The following is a 10,558-nucleotide window of genomic DNA, read 5'->3' on the forward strand; positions in this document are numbered from 1 at the left end:
ATGTAAAATGAATGCAGGCTCCTCAGTCCACTCTCTGTCTGCTCATGTGGTGCACATCTGTGGCATGCTGGCAGTGTGCTACACTGCAAGCCCAGGGACTTCTGCTTTCAAAGTCAGCCCTGTATGTTTATTTTTCCTGTATGACTTTCTCTTACATTTTTGTCGGCATCAGTAGGACACAGATCACGATTATTTGGCTGTCCTATATAAAATTTCTAATGGTCCCTTTGATAAATTCAGAGAATATATGCATGAAAACAAAACAAGTCGCTGAAGAGGACAGAGGATACAGCCTTCAGGAACAGTGGCTATCCTGAAAGTTTACCTGACATACCAAGCAATTATTACTCCCAAATGTAAATGCTTTTTCCTTACCTGCACTCCCTTCTTAAACTGAAGTACTAAAATTTCCAATTTTGTAACAGCAAACCCTATACTTTGTAACTTAAGCTAGTGCCCCTAACATTTTAAATAGAGTATAAATACTATCAACTGTCTCAAGTGTTGCTTTTAATACACTACATATTAGGATTTTTAAACTAATCTTCCACTCTCAACTGATTTGTCCTAGACTAGAAACTTGGATAAATAAGCAGGTATTCTTAATATTGTGAGCAGAGAGGAACCTGGCCAAAAGGTCAGGAACTGCAGTCCTGGGAGTTCTGTTCAGGCAAGCCAAGGTGGCTGGCAATTTCTGTGAGACCTGTAACACAGCAAGACCATTGCAGCTTACACTGGCAGTCAGAGCTCACGTTTCTATGCACACCGAATTGTCAGAATTTGCTGGATTAGCAATAGGAGCCATTAAACTATCAAGTAACATACAGGCTTACCTGTATATTCTCATGTTGCAAGGGGAGTCAGTCACATTTTCATGATACTAAAAATTGTATAACACAGTTCAGCAAGTGGTAACCCACATACACATAAGAGACATTTTACCCAGGCAATTTCTTCCCAAAACATTAGCGCTACTACAATAGTTCTTGGAGCACAAGCCAGGGGGTAAATTCCTCAGTCATAAAAACCAAACAGCTAGTCACAGCACTATCCAAGGTCCGTATTTTCACTTTAAATGCTATTTTTTCTGTGGACAATGGTCTCATAGTAAAATCCTAAATTAAGAACCACTCTTACATGTCAAAATCTCAAAAATCTGCTATTCTCATCCTCCTTTCTCAATGTTAATCAAAGTTCTGATACATGTCCTAGAGTAAACTGAAACCAAATTAAAAGATTCTTATCTTCTGACATTATTCACTTGTCTATTGCACCAACAAGAACCCAAAGGTCACACCTACATATTTCCCCTTGCATTGTTCATTAAATGCTCGAATATCCAACAAAATCTATCACAAAATACATGAGATTTCAGCCCACAGAAGATCTGGTTGTTACTCTCCTGTGCTGTGTCCTATCACTTAAACTAATTCCCACAGCTGGCTACAAACTAAGAAGGAGAGAGAAACGGGACACTATTTCAAAGATTACAGCAAACTGCTGTATACAAAGTGCCTATATTGCCTATAGTTAGAAGTGACACTAGTACACCAACTGGTTTGTTGCTGTCTCTGCTGCCCAGGATACATAATAGCCACTATTTTGATTTGCATGCTGAAGCCTTTTTTTTAAAAAAAATATTAAATTCACATTTAAATAAAATGTATCGACTCTATCCCCCCTCCTCAACTTGGATGAGATAGCACAGTCACCTTTGTTGTATCCTTCTCGCAGTGAATCAATCCAGTCTTGACACTGCTCTGTTTTGGAAGCATTTGCATGGCAGGGCTTCAACACTGAGGCAGCAGCACCCAAGGAGTGCTGCAGTCATACTTCCTATACCAGCCTTATGCCACGCTCACCGTTTGCTAAACTAACCACACACGCCAGTTGCTCTGAGTCTGCTCTGAGTCACCAGACTTCAGAGGTCTATATCTAGAATCTAAACCCACATTCCCATCTCAGCTATACTGGCATAGCATGGAAGAAATGCTCTGAAGGTAGTCAGCTTTTCCCAGATTTCTCTAACAGAGCTGCAAGAGAAATTTGTTCTAACTTTTAAAAGCATTTACGCTTTTAAAAGATTGTTTTTTCTCATGAATTACTGTTAATTGCTGGGAGGAGATAACAGTGATACTTGAGTCTATAAACTTTTTGTTTGTGCTGTATTGTGACTTGATACAGCAGAGGCCACTCAACATTACCACAATATAAACATCTAAAAACACTAACGCTCATTAGCATTCTTCCCAAGAAGCTTAAACTGAAATACATCTGATCAATTTTCTTCATATCAAAAAAAATAAGAGATGAAGAAATAAAGAGATACAGTAAAGAGGTGCTGTCAACACATTAGAGGGAAATGAATGCATAATAGAAATCTGCTTTCCAGATGAACTGTCAGCTGTTTTGCAAAATGAAGATGGGAAACTTACAGGAGCACATTTGATTAAAAACATTTAGATTCTTTAGAGGTGGTATATAATCCAAGTCTCCTCTTTTTTTTTTTTTCGTTACAGCTGTGAAAGCCTATTTTACACACACTTCTTTGCTCGTTGACTAAGATTTTCAGAGGGAGACCCATCTTGTTAAGTTGTATTAGCAGGATATACTACTTAGGTTAGTGCTTAGAAAGCTTTTACCAATTTTGAATGAATGGTAAGAATCATAAGAATTACAACCAAATGATTCATTACATACTTTAACGACATCTAAAACTAAAAGACAATGTATAAGATGTAAGTTCTCTTCTCCTAGTACCTCAAATGATCTTCAAGTTAGGATCTACAAGATAAAAAATCTGCATGCTTCAAAGCTGAAGAAACTAAGACAGGGTTGTTTGCATGAGAGTCAAAATACATTAACATGTAGCAATCAGTATTTGCAAAGATTATCCAAGATCCATCCTGAATCTTCAAATATTGAGTAGTAAATTGGCAAGAAGGGATGATCGAAATTATTCTCTGAAATCGGTCTCAGGGAACCCATAGAAATGGGTCTCCTTCAAACACTCTGAGACTGCAAAACTGAGAGCACAGCTACGAAGGACACTTGCACAGAGCAAGCAAGAGCTACTTCAATGCCTTACTTACATTCAAGGCCTAAGCTAGCAGTTAAATATTTGCAACATCCAGTGGGTCTCAGTGCATTAACTGAAGTGCTGACGCACTCAAAAATAAATACATATTTAAGTGCTTCAAAAGATCAAAATTAAGTAAGGCTGTGCCTTCCTACAGAAATTCTTCTCCTGAAGATCCTGAGCTGTATCTAACCGCTCACATATAGACAGAGCACATGGCACAGTCTTTAGAAAACTTTTTTTACATAGGTGATTGATATATATCTTAAAAGTTTATAGATGTTATCATGCAGGTGAGCAGTTTTCAACATGCGGCCCCTGCAGGAAGGAGTCAATGGATTCCTCCTGAAGGAGAGGCAAAAGCACCACAGTACCACTACAGCAGGCTCAACGCATCACAGGCATCTGCACAACTGCTCAAAAATAATTACGGATCCACGGATAGGAAAGGACAAACCCCACTGCTCTAGATAGTCACAGCAATGCTACTTGAGCAAGCAGGGCGAAATCTTAGTCATGGTGTTGGTAACTAACTCCCTAGGAGTAAAAACATGTTGTTTTCAGCTGAGGTATTTCAACTTATACTTACATATTTCTTACATATACTTACATAATATACTTACATATTTCATTCTTTATAAAGTTTTAAAATTATATTCATTACACTGATTAACTATCCCAGGATACTTTTTGGTACTGCAAAAACTACCACAGTATTCATACAAAATTAAAAATGGAGAACAACCACACCATGAACTGGCATTGAATTAGCAGGCAGTTAGTGCCTTAGTGATATTCTCATATCAATGTTTATGGAGGTATTTTCTTTAGTTTTTGCTTTTAGAAAAGCAGCAAGTCTCCTTCAAAGAGCTTTTGAATTTAAATCCACTCTTAACAGCAAACGTTAAAGAATCGAAATTCTGATATACTTACTGGCATATTACATAATTTTGAGCTAAAGAGAGTTTTAAGGACAAACATGCATTTTCTTTTTGAGAAGTGCACAGATAAGAGGCACTCAGTGCTCCACCTGCTTTGTCTCCATACATACAGCCTTGCATCCTGCAGTGCAGTGAGCTGGACTTCCTGTGCCCACACCTTGACATCCTCCTCAAAATCGTGAGTAATTCTTTAATCATTCACTATCCAACAAAATACTTCAACATGAGAAAAGACACATTCAGTCTTTCAAGAGCTCTCAACAGCCTCCAGAGTATTAGCTGATTCATTTAACAAGGCACAGACGAAGTTAACCTCTGTCTAATGACTCAAGACTGTGAGATTCCCTATTGCAGGAAACACCGAGGAGAAAGCCATGGCGAATCAATCCCAGGACACGCAGTGCAACATGATTTTCAAAGGCCCGAAAGCAACAGCCTGTTGCATGAACCATTGGGTGTGGTTACAAAAGATAACACAGCAGCTCAAAACCAACAGTACTCGTTGAAACTGTCCCGGGCTAACAGTATCCTGTAATCAGTGTCATGGCTCCAAGATGGATCCAAGCAGCAGCTTCCAGGCATGCTGCACGTTGGAGCCACTGCCACCAGAGGAAAACCAGGGGCTGATAAATACTCTGAATTGCACAAGTGAGTCCAACTTGCAATATCCTTGTGGGAAGCACCAGCTAATTTATCAGTTCTTTGCTATTTTAGATTTTTTAGTACTATGACAGAGAAGCAAGCACAAAGTTAACTGTAACTATAAGAATGTTATATGATGTCTCCAAGACAAACCACCAAAAATTACTTATAAATTCATGCATCACAAATAATTGCATGTTGGTTCTTCCAGCCTTATCCCACTCTCCCTTATCTTTAGTAGCCAAATGACTTCTTATTTCAGAATCTAGTTCTTTTCTTTGACTTTCTGAAGCAACGTTGTCATGCGATTGCATTCCCAAGGCAAAGATTTGTATTTTCTGTAACAGCTGATGGACCTCAGTGTCCCTAAGTATTACATATACCTATCTTCCTACATGTAAATGTACAACCCTCAGAGCAAGCAACAAGCTCCATGCACCTTGGTGAACCTGCAAAGTTACTTTCATTCTTTGCTAAGTCCTCCAGAAGAGATTTTCATACTGCAGTAGACTTCAGCTTCAGTTGTATTAAGTCACTTGAGCTGTAGTACTTTCCCAGAAGGACACCTGGTACCATAACACACCCTGAAGCTGGCCTCCATCCCAAGAAGGGCATTACAATAAGAAGGTAAGTTTTACATAATTGGGCTTCATGCACAGCAAAGAGAAGTACCTCAGTCTCTGGAGTGAGAGACTTTGATTTGTTTTCATGGTTTGAGTTTAATGAAATAACATAAAGTAACATGAGCAAAGAACCACTGTGAATCAGTAAGTAGTGAGAACTGCTAACAACTAAAAGAAAGTACATTTATTTCTACACATGAAAGCATCCATAAAAGCAGTTTCTAAACACAGTTACAAGGAGGGCTGTAGCTGCGTTTCTCCCCGAGATTGTGTTGCTGATTTCATCTGGTGCATCTAGGTGGAGTTGGTGATACTGGAAAGCATATTAGCCTGTAGGACTCTTCTTAGGAACCACTCATGGAGGTGATTTGGAAAACGGAGATATAAGCAATTCTGATAGTATCTCATCCCTTAGCATATAGGATATATTCTCACACACTTTAGAATTTCCTAGATTAAAACAGGTAAAAAGTAAAATCATACTTGCAGTGAAAGACATTTTTAATATTTGAGTTGGAAACCATCACACACAGTTGGATATTTGGATTTTTTTTTTCTGTTCCAAACAGAATTATTGTGTTTTTAACACATCTATGGATTACTTCTCTTTCACTCTTTCAAATATACAGGCACACAACCAGTACACTGCTACTATTACATCTGTTTTTCTGTAAGGACATCAGGATGTGTTTTCTTATGAGTAAATATGTTATATTAAACCTATATAGTTGTAGATAGACTACCAATATCTATGTATTAATGTGTGTGCTTAATCTACACAGATTCAGAAGATGACACACTGAAATTCCAGCAATATTTAAAGAAATAAGTAGACAATTTAATGTCCGTGTTTCAAAGAGAGGTATCAAGAGCTAGGGAACACTCTTCAGCAAGAGTTTTGGTGTCGTATGCCACACCAATTGTTCCTTAACATATTAAACAGATTTTTGAATGTTATGCCCATTAATCCACTTCTTCCTCTAAAATTTAGAATTTCACAAAATAAAGAAACTCCAAAACCAGCAAATAGCCCTCACTACCTGACGACCGCATTTGATTGAAACAGAGATCAGGCATTTTCTGTTTTACACACTATTCTCAAAATTCTCCTCTCACCAACTTGAAAATCAAGGGGCATCTGTGTCTGGAGATTGTGTCACTAATCCACTAATAAAAGTCCTCTGTAAAGTGATGTTAATGAAGACCTCCTCTGTGCAGTTGGGATATAGGAAGTAGAGGAAACACTGAAGATCCTCAAAGGTAAACACGTGGTACACTGCAATTAGCTCTCCAGCCAAGCAGTACTTTTCTGCACAGTATTTGCTAGTTTAATGCTATCACATGGTCATTCAAATAAGTAACTAAGTGCTATTTCCTATTACATACAATTTTATTCACATTTTTTGACATTGCTTTAGGTTAAAACCCACTTGCAAGCAAGACTCCATTTTCTTTGTTTGCTCCAGACTTTTTTTTGCAAAACGTTGTTAACTTCTAATTTGAATTAAAGATCAGCAGGCAAAAATCCTACCGATTCTGAACAGAGACATTTTCATGACTGCTATGAAAATAAATCACCACGAAACAGTTACACAAACCACTAAGTCAAGTGATATGTACAAAATAAATAGCTGTTGGAAATTAAATACGTAAAGCACCAATACAGCCAGGTTATGTGACTGAATACACTTTCCAAACATGCCCATCACCTCGGTATCTTGGCACAAGAGTCTTTTAATCATGCAATTACATACAATTGTCACAGATGCACAGAACATGCTTCTGGCAACACAGCCTTCCGTGCACCCCATTTGTGCACTTCACCCCCCAAAACTATGCTTTCGGTACATTTTAATTTGAAATAAGCAAAAAGATTGCATGAGCAAAATACAACCACGACTTTCTGCTTGAAACTAAACGAAACCATTGGCTTTTGGAGTCCACATGACCGAAAAGATGCTGCATTGTATATACCCGTTTTAGCACTACACCCCTAAGTAAATAAAGATGTAACTTGTCTCCCTTTCAACTGCAATGTTAGAAGGGCTGACAGGGCTTCACAAAACCCTCCTGTGTTAGGGAACGGAAACTCCTAATGAGATTAGTTGGTGTGTGTGCAGACATTACTTAGCCATGACTAAATGGGCTCTCTTCCTGCAGCCAGTGGAAAATTCAGGGAACTTTTTCCCCCTGCAGCATCGGAGTCCCTCTAACCTTCAGCAAAGCCAGATCCAAAAACAACTCTCCACTTTCTCTCCCTTTCTCTCTCTCTCCTTTTTTTTTTTTTTCTTTTTTTTCATTCCCTAACAAACATTTTTTAGTGTTTTGTGGGTTGATGGTGGAAACGATCCCCACCGGCCCCGGGGTCTTGGGGCAGGGGGTAGCTAAGCGGGGAGGGGGGGGAGGGCCGGGGAGAACGCAAAAGACTACAAAGGAAACTGTAAAAAGGAGCAAATACATAAACCTGAGAGGCAGAAAACCACAGAGTTTCTTTGTGAGCTGCAGTGACTCATTTTCAAGATGTTGTCTGCTGCCAGTTTCAAACCGGAAGCGCATGGCAATTAGTCTTGCTGTTTCCAGACAAGCCAGAAACTCTCCCGACACTTTTTTTTTTTTTTTTTTTAAAGCCCCTTCTGCAGTTTCTGCAGCAGCCTTCCCTCCCCTCGCCCCCTCCCTCCCCTCCCTCCCGTCCCGGCCCCGCAGCCCTGACAGGCTCCCACCCCCCCAGCGCCGTTATCCCGATGCTGCCGGGACAGGGCCGGCCCGGGGGGACCCCCCCAAGCCGGACACCGCCGGGCCGGGGGGGAAGGAAGGGGGTGTCAGGACAGGAGTCCCAGCGCTGCCCCCGACCCGCTGCGCCCTGCCCGGCAGCGCCCCCGCCCCTCCTCACGCCCCCGCGCCCCCCACGCACGCTCCGTCCCCTCACCTACAACCGCAGCCCTCGAGGGGTGCCGGGGCCCCCCGAAGCCGCCCTCGACCTGGGCGGGGGGGGGCCCCGAGGCGGCGAAGACCCCCCCAAACCCCTCCAGCCAGCGCTCCCCTGCCCTCGGGGGCTCCCGCCGCGCTGGCCCAGCCCGGCCCTGGGGCAGGACCCCCGGGCCCCCCACGCCTCCCCGCGCTGCCCCCCGGCTCCTCACCTCCAGCCGCAGCTCGCCCCGCCGCGTCCCCCCGCTGCCCCCGAACCAGGGGGTGCCGGCCCCCGCCGCGGCCGCCCGCCTCCCCCTCCCCTCCCCGAAGCCCCCCGAAACTTTGCCGGAGCCGGGGCGGGCGCAGCAGCACTTGTACCTACCCAGAGCCTGGGGGACTTTTCCGCTCTCTCCTGGTAGCTTAGAGGGAGCTGGGTAAAATCCCCCGCTTCTCCATGCTGACAGTCTTCTGCAAACGCTCTGTTGCTCTTGTAATGAGATCCTGATTTTTTTTTTCTCTCCCTTTTTTTTTCCTTTTTTTTTTTTTCTTTTTTTTCCCTTTTTTTTTTTTTTTCCCCCTCGGCCGGGGTGTGTGTGTGTGTGTGCCCGTGTGAGAGAGCGAGCAGGAAGTCAGAGCAGTCAGACAGAGAGCCGGCTCACTTCCTTTCCTGCATTATTCCCCAGGCGGTTTGCAGTCTGTGTAAACAGGCTTTTCCTCCCCTCTCCCCTCGCTCTGGCCGCTGATGTGCAGCATGGCTGTAATATAAGACACACACATAGTCCAGCGGGCAGCGGTAACTCCGCCGGCTCGCAGGGAGCTCCCGCGGCTCCCCCGACCTCCCCCTCTTCCAGCGCTACACCCCTGGGGAGGAGCTTCCCGCCGGCCCCGCGCTTGGCCCACCCGACGGCCGCGGCTGCCAGCCGGCTCCGGGGCTTTAGCAAAAAAAACCCAAAACCCAGCACCCCCGCTTCTCCCCGGGGCCGGGGGGACGCTGGAGAGGTGCTGAGGATGCGCTTCCGAGCAACTCTTTGTCCTCCTGGAGCGTGGCGGGGAGCCTCGGCGGTGCGCTGGCCCTTCCCGAGGTGGGCGTCCTCGTCCCACCAGCAGTGGGGGCTCAGGGGGTGGTGGAGCGAAGCGTTGGCACCTCCGCTATGGGCCAGGGGAGGCTGAGGGGTTGGTGGTGTGCGGGAGCTTGCGGGATGCACGGGCTGCCTCCCCACGCTGGACCTCGCGTGGATGGCGAAGGACGGGAACGGTGCAACAGGGCACAGCGCCATTAAGTTGTGGGAAACAATATGTTGAAAGCCAAGGGCCACCTCAGATCGTCAAAATCTGAGGCAGACCAGTGGCAGTTTGCTGACTGCGACTTAGGTTTTGACCCCCAAGCTGTAGACCTCAGGTCTAAACTGTTGGTTTGGATTTATTAAAAGGGACATTTCCCATCTTTTGAGTTCAGATCCTTTATGTCTTTCCTGGCACCTCATGTATCTGCATTGCACTGTCTCTTTCTAGCTTTATTTGGAAATTCTTAGAGTGAGTGACATTAACTTCTGTCTGCCCAATGCATCACTGGTGTTCAGTGCATTATGATACTTTACAATCAATACTGCGCTGCTATTTCTCGTAGCAGTCACAAGCTTTGTCGTTCCAGCACAATAACTGCAGTTCAGAACGTTACTTGACGTGTCATGACACAAAAGCTATGGGTTTTTTTTTTATCCCTCTGTTAGGTTGTTGCTTACGATGTCATTCAGCACGAAAGTGTGCTTTGGTGGAATTAAAAAGATCTTCACAGGTGGCCACTAAGCACCAGTCAGCAGCATCCAAACAGCTGGCAGTGAGCAAACTGCAAGTCTCTTGTGGAGTTCCTTCCTTCTCATCTTCAAGGGGGAGCAAGAATAACACGATATTGGCACACCAAATGATGAAACTTCATGATTTTCCATGAATAATTCCCTTTTAGAAGTAAGTCTGAATCTTAGAATACAGATGTGAGGTCTGCTAAATCCTCATTTTGTGTTTCCCAAATAAAGAAGCATTAAAATACTTGAGATGGCATATTTCCTAGATTAAAATGCACCGTGGATTAAGACCTTGCTGTGTTAGTTGAAGTCATTAGGATGCAGGATTTAATCTTTCTTTGGGAACTATTACTGAAGACTTGGTTTTGCAAAACCAGAGCATCCAGAGAAGCTTTTATGGTACAATATGCAATGTTGGACTGATATAACACTATGTCTTTCTTAAGCATATTTAAAAATTAAAATATTTATTTTATTTATTATGCTGTGACCTGGTTGACAGCACTAGAAATTTTTTTTTTTTTTTTTTTTTTACAGCACCAGTCAATTTTTTTTGTTGGGATA

At 43.1% G+C, this 10,558-nt stretch overlaps 1 protein-coding gene across 1 annotated transcript in view; it reads right to left on the reverse strand.

Annotated features, from left to right (window-relative positions):
* Nucleotides 1-9,026, reverse strand: part of ELK3 (ETS transcription factor ELK3) — a 37,938-nt gene extending 28,912 nt beyond the window's left edge. The window contains exon 1 of the mRNA XM_051644072.1: nt 8,575-9,026. The gene's annotated coding sequence lies outside the window, so the exon portion shown is untranslated. The remainder of the gene's footprint in view (nt 1-8,574) is intronic.
* Between the last annotated feature and the right edge of the window lie 1,532 nt (nt 9,027-10,558).

This window comes from Apus apus, chromosome 1 (assembly GCF_020740795.1).
Source record: "Apus apus isolate bApuApu2 chromosome 1, bApuApu2.pri.cur, whole genome shotgun sequence".
Lineage (NCBI taxonomy): Eukaryota > Metazoa > Chordata > Aves > Apodiformes > Apodidae > Apus > Apus apus.